A 6,256-nucleotide genomic window follows, 5' to 3' on the forward strand; every position below is an offset into this window, starting at 1 on the left:
CTGCTCTTGGTATAATAATTTAGTTTCCATCTTTGTATGGAATCCACTTTGCATGCATCCTCTTTTTCAACTTGCTTTTAGAAAGCAAAGCACTCACTGGTGTGTTTCCTTGGAAGCACGTTCACATAGTGTTTAAATCTGGATTTTAAAGCCTCAGTTTTGTAGGATCTGTCACAGACAGTGGGAAATTGAGGATCCCACTAACAGCACCAAGAGGGGGTCATTTGCAGATTGGCAGCTCTTGCTGTGCTTTCTGCTTCCTCCAGAAGCCTCATGTTTGCGCTATGCTTGCTATGAGATAATGCAGATTTCTCCTCAGGTTACTAAACTTTGGAATCTGCTGGCAGGGACGTCCCTGGATGGTGCTCTGTGAAATACCAGCTGGGATTTACATTTCTCCTGCAAAGGCAGCTCCTGTCAGATTCAGTCAAGACCACTGACCCAAGCCTGGCTGTTCAGGGACCTCAAGCATGTGTGTACATGGTGCTCCACAGTGAACCCTTCCCCAGAGACAATCTCATCGTGCCCTGCCAGATAGCTGGTGGTGATTCCTTCCCACCACAGGGTGATTGATGTGTGATCCAACAAGAGGGAGCTTTAACCCTCTGTGAACAGCGCTGGTCAGCAGTGAATGCAATCACTTTTTTTCTGATAAGAAAAAGTGGTGGTCAAGGAAAAAAAAAAGAAAATAAGCTTGAGGATAAAAGATAATTCTTTCTTATTCATTTCTTTATCAGCAGGTCTCAGAATCCTCACACAGAGCTCTCCCACGTGCCTGCTAAGAAATGCCAGGTAGGATGTTTGCATTGTTTTTCCCCAAGTCACAAGTATTGCTCAGCAAGCTGATCTACTGCAACAGAAAGGATGGGAGGCAGTGGAGCACATAAGCCCAAACAGATCATGCAGAAAGCAGCTAAAAGGCAGTGTTAGCCTCTGGCCTGTACTCCAGCAGGCCAGTCCAAGCTCTGATGTTGGAGTGGCCCAGGTATATGAAGCAATTTGGCAGCAGGCAGGAGTGCAGATGTTCCTTAGGCCAGAGTTGTGCTGGTGTAGATGGGATAATGTATCTTTTGCAGCCTGATTGGTCTCAGGTTGGCTGAGGACTTCACTGAAGGAGACAAACCCAGAGATACTATTCATCTAAACAAATTAAGAGGTGCTGTTTTCTGTTCACCAGGAATTCAGGCAGCAACATGGGACCATCTCTGAGCATTAGAGTAACTGAAGTTTTAAGACCCTCCTATAACCACTTCACTTTTAGGTGATTTTTCTTTGCAGACCATACCATCAATTTGGTGGCTCAGGGATTTGCAAACAGTGAGTCATAACTTCCTGGGGTCAAAAATGCAGCTGCTGAGGCACCAGGCTTTGAAAAGTGTTGTCCAAGATAAAAGCAAAGCAAACCTCTCTGCCCACACACCCTTATCCTTCAAGGCTGAGTATCTTTGTCACCCTCTTCAAAAACATGCACTCAAATTTATACAGGCTTCTTGTGGTTGCTATTGATACAGAATTGGCTTCTCCTTTTAGAGCAGACCAGAGAGGATTGTGAAAATCTGTGACTTGAAAGAGCTGAGGCAGAGAGATCTGAAGGTAATATGCAGCACCCTGTGCTTGCAGAGAGGTAGCTGTAGGATGTGTCCATGTCCTTTCCAAGGTTGACCCAGAAAAGGGCTCCGAGCCTCACAGAATCACAGAATGTTAGGGGGCTAGAAGGGATCAAGAGATCATCTAGTCCACCCCCCCCCTGCCAGAGCAGGATCACCTATACCAGGTCTCTGCAGACAGCTCCTTGCCTTTTGCATCCAGGATGGGCCTATAGATCCTGGAGAGCATGCATGCAGCCAGAGCGGTTCTTACCCATGGAGCGCTGCCTTTGGGACACTTTTTGGCACTGACTCACTGCTAAGGAAGAAGCAAGTTGCGAGTCACCTGTTCCATGAAGTGTCCCACTCACAGTGGTCACGTGGCACCAGGCTCCTGTCTCATGACACATTCTGGGTACACCAGCAGCATGGCATGGCCACCTTTGCCACAAAACGCCTGGCTGCGGAGCTCATGTGGCTGGTCCACCCCATCACACAGTGCCCTGTGCAGAGAGGAGTGCTGGCACGCATCCTGTAGGTCCTGAAGAACATCCAAGCACTGCCAGCCCTCAGCATGTCTTGCCCATCCCCATGGCTTCAAAGCTGCTAGTATCACGACCTGTGAAAGGCCTCAGGCACACCAGACCATTGCTTCTTTGGCTTCAGAGCTTGGTAAATAACAGTTTGCAGAACCTGCTGCTCTGGTAATGCTGCTCTAACAGAACCTTGATTCCTGAAGAAAGGGCAGTTCTGTGCAGATCTGCCCTGGCTGTGTGCACCTCTCTGTACCTATTCGTACATTCCTACGGTTTATAAAACCTTTTGGACATGTCTGTCTTTAGAGGGCCTCAGACCTGACAAAATAACTGACTCACTCTAGCCTCAGGGAAGTTACTTCACGCCCTGGATCATCTTCTCCACTTGAGTACTGAGAACAATCATATGGAATTACCCTCCAATGCAACTGTAAAAAAATAATTATCTGTTAGTTAGCACCAGCTGTAGAAGTGGGAAGGTGCTGGTGGTGGTGGAGAACCTCTTTAACTGGGGAGGCCAGCTGGGAGTTCTGCAGGGGACTTGGGTGATGGTCACAATTTGTATGACAAAATCTTGGGATTACAGTCACAAAGAGAAAGGAGGGACCCCTGTGCCTCCAAGCCCAAACTTGGGACCTTCAAAACACCCCTTTGCTCCATGACACTTGAACTTTCCATGGGCTTTGGTTTTCTCCAGTCCAGGCTCTGGGTGGTACTAAATGAGTAAGTGCAAAACTGTGTGGTGCCCATCTGACACTGTAGCCCAGCAGCATGTGGTTGTTTCTCTCCGCCTGTCTCACCAGAGCCAGCAGAAGCATGTGTCTGAGGGGATGTCCCCTGTGCTAAGCATGTTGTACACAGTCTCTCCACAAGGCTGTGACTCAAAGGCAGAACAAGGGAGAGATTTGGACCTTCACATCTCAGGGAGCAGGCTGGCATCTAAGGAAAGGTGCCACCATTGCCACCTGACGGGTGGCAAAGGGATCAGAACTCTGCAGTGGTTTTGTGGCTCTTGCTGTTGAGCAAGGGGAAGCTGCTACACAAGTCCAAAGCCATTTCTTTTAGGTGTTTGTGTCTCCTTTCTCTGGCAGTGGGGATGTGGCAGAGTTAGGCTGTGTGCAATTCCACCTTCAGTGGCTGCATCTAGACCTGTTATCAGTGCTTTGGTTTTTCAAGATGTTCAACCTCCAGCAGCTGCATTTTATCAGTGAGTACAGATGCTGGTAATCCCTTGCACTATATGCAACATCCTCTGCACCTCAGCAGAAGCTCAGCTTGGAGATGTGCCATGAGATAACATGATTGCAGTTGCTTCCTATGGTTGGTATCTGGTGATCAAGTCTTGTCCAGAGCTAGCTTTTTGCTTTCATGTGTTGCTGTTGTACGATTTAGAAATCATCTGGAGATTGCAAAGGTGAAAGCATTAGTAGATTACTGGAGTGGCATTTGTACTGCAGGCAGGGATTAAAGAAGAGGGCAGGCAAAAAATTGGGCTCTGTTCTTGCTGGGGGAAATGCAAATGTGGTCATGCAATAGCAGATTTCTAATGCCAGCAGAAGCAGGGTGAATCTACTTTAGACAATAGGGTGACAAAGCTTGGAGTATAAAAGCAAGATATTGTATGTTTACTGCATTTTACTTCCTCATTTTCAATGTTAGCATAATGATAATTTGAGGAAGCTGGCCTGGAAAGCCAGAGGTGACAGGAGGAAAGTGTTGTATAGCTGGTTGAGAGAGAAAAGCTTTATATAGGGATCTCTGGACAGTCAGTTTTCACTCAGCAGGACAGCCAGTGTGAGCTGGTCCTAGATCTTTCTGGGCACAGAGACAAAGAAGAGTTCCAGGGCTGTGTCCAGTGATGAGGAGGAGGGACTGAAGGAGTGTGGAGAGCTGCAATATGCTGTAAAACTAGCAAAGGAATGACAAAAGGCTCTCTGCAAGCTTTTAACATCACAAATGGCCAGAGATGGGGTAGCTATGAAAAAGGGTGAAAGCATTAGGCACTGTGGAGAACGCCAGACATTCACAGCTAATGTCAGGGATTTGTAGGTACTAAGGTGATGAGCTCCCTGGACCCCTGCAGGCTCTTACAAACTTAGCAGCCAGCAGCTGGTTTTGTATCCCTGCTATTTATGTTCACGCTGCCATCTTACCGACTAAGAAGAGAAAGGGAGGGTCCCTTTTGTTCCAAGGACAAAAGGAGAGGTGGTGTAAGACATATTTTATGGTCTCTAGTTGGATCAGAAAGATTAGTAAATAGAGATTAGGTGTCACAAAAGGAAAAAAATCAAATCAAAGCTGGAGACATTCGTACTTCCTGGTTTAGAGGCATGAATGCATGAAAGTGAGGTTTCTACACTGGTTAATGTCTTAAATTCTGTCACTGTAACCTTAGGGTTCTGCTCACCTGTGGGAAGGTTCCTCCTTCTTCAGAGCAGTATTTGTGCTTGGGAGTGATTTGCTTTGGGTTTCAAACTGAGCTGTTTGTATGGGTTTTCATTGGGTTCTGATATTATGAAAATATGTGGTCAGATGAAGAATATGTTTTTTTTTTCTCTACAGACTACTGAGGCTACGTGTGCTGGGCTGCTCACTGCTCCACACTCTGGTTTCTCCCAGGCCAGATGTTTATTCTGGTGGGGAGGTGTGTGCCCACAGGGCCAGGCAAAATGCATGAGGCATGGCTTGGTAGTTTCCATTTGCTAATTTCTTACTGCTATCTTTCTACCTTCCTTCTGTGAATCTAGATGTCATCAGTGCCGAGAGACAGCTGTCCAGCCTGGATAGCAAGGACCTCTCTGATGACACTGGTCCTCCTAGATGCCAAGATTTGTCTCTTCTGACAAGGCAAGATCTTGCCTTGTCAGCCTGAGAAAATGCTGCATTCTTAAAGAGGATCAGAAACTCATCATGAACTGCTATTGCACAACACAGGTGTTGGTCATGCCAAGAAAGCTTAGTGACCTGTGCTTCCACCTGTGCTTTTTGATAGCTTTTCATATTGCATAGAAAGAAAAAAAGGAAAGTTTTAGGAGCTGAAGAACACTATAATTCACCATTAGTGTCTCCTGTGGGTCCCATGTGGGTCTCCTGCTGAAAAAGTGCTTTGCCCCATGAGCTGTTGATGTGCACAGATCCCACAGTCCTGGAGCTGAACGGAGTGGATGTTTTCCTCCCCATCCAAGAAATTATGTTTTGGAGGGTTTCCTCCATCATTTCACTAAGGAAATTTTGTTCAAACCATGTTTCAACTGGTCCCAGATTCTTCTGCAGCTCTTTGCATCTAACGTGGCACCTTAAAAGCACTAATAAAGCAGATGAAATCATAGAATTGTTTTGGTTGGAAGCGACCTCTAAGATTATCAAGTCCAACTGTCAGCCTGACACTACATGGCCATTAAGCCATGTCTCAAAGTGCCATGCCTACACGTTTTTTTAATGCCTCCAAGGACAGTGACTCCTCCACCTCCTTGGCCAGCTTATGCCAGATGTCACAGGCTCCCCTCTCTTGTTAACAATGATAAGGTACTAAACTTGTAAGGAACTTGCTGGCATTGTATGAGAAGAGCCCAGCTGCCCTGGCTCCCATTCACCTTCTCTTAGTCTGCATTTCCACAGCACAAGCACATGGACCAGCAGCCATGTCCTGCCTTATCCACTCCCCGTCCATGAGGTGTGCCCTGCATGAAGCCAGTTCAGTGCGTTAAGCTGGCAGAAAAATTATCCATGCTGATTTGTTGCTGATTAGCAGATTTAGTGCTTTGGTAACTCGGAGCAGCTTCATCAGAGAGCAGGCACTGGTGCACAAGAGGGAGAGTGTGACAGTGACTACCTGAAGTTGGCTTGGGCTGAGCTGCCCTTCGGAGCAGTGGTGGTTCCTGCTGCAGGCAGAACACAGCCTTCTCTGGGTAACCAAGATGCCAAATAGGGCTCAAGCCCCTGTGCCACTGCTGTTTGATTTTTTTTTTTTGAAGTAGGACATTGTAAGGACTCTCCATGTGCTCTGCAGTAGGGATTCCTCAGAAGGGATTCAGGCCAGGCCTTGTCAGGTGACTTTAACAGCACACTCACAGTGCTGTGCTACCATAACTCTATTGATCTCTAACTGCTTTGTGAGCATTAATGAATCAAACC

Source organism: Indicator indicator, chromosome 15 (genome assembly GCF_027791375.1).
Source record: "Indicator indicator isolate 239-I01 chromosome 15, UM_Iind_1.1, whole genome shotgun sequence".
NCBI classification, from domain to species: domain Eukaryota; kingdom Metazoa; phylum Chordata; class Aves; order Piciformes; family Indicatoridae; genus Indicator; species Indicator indicator.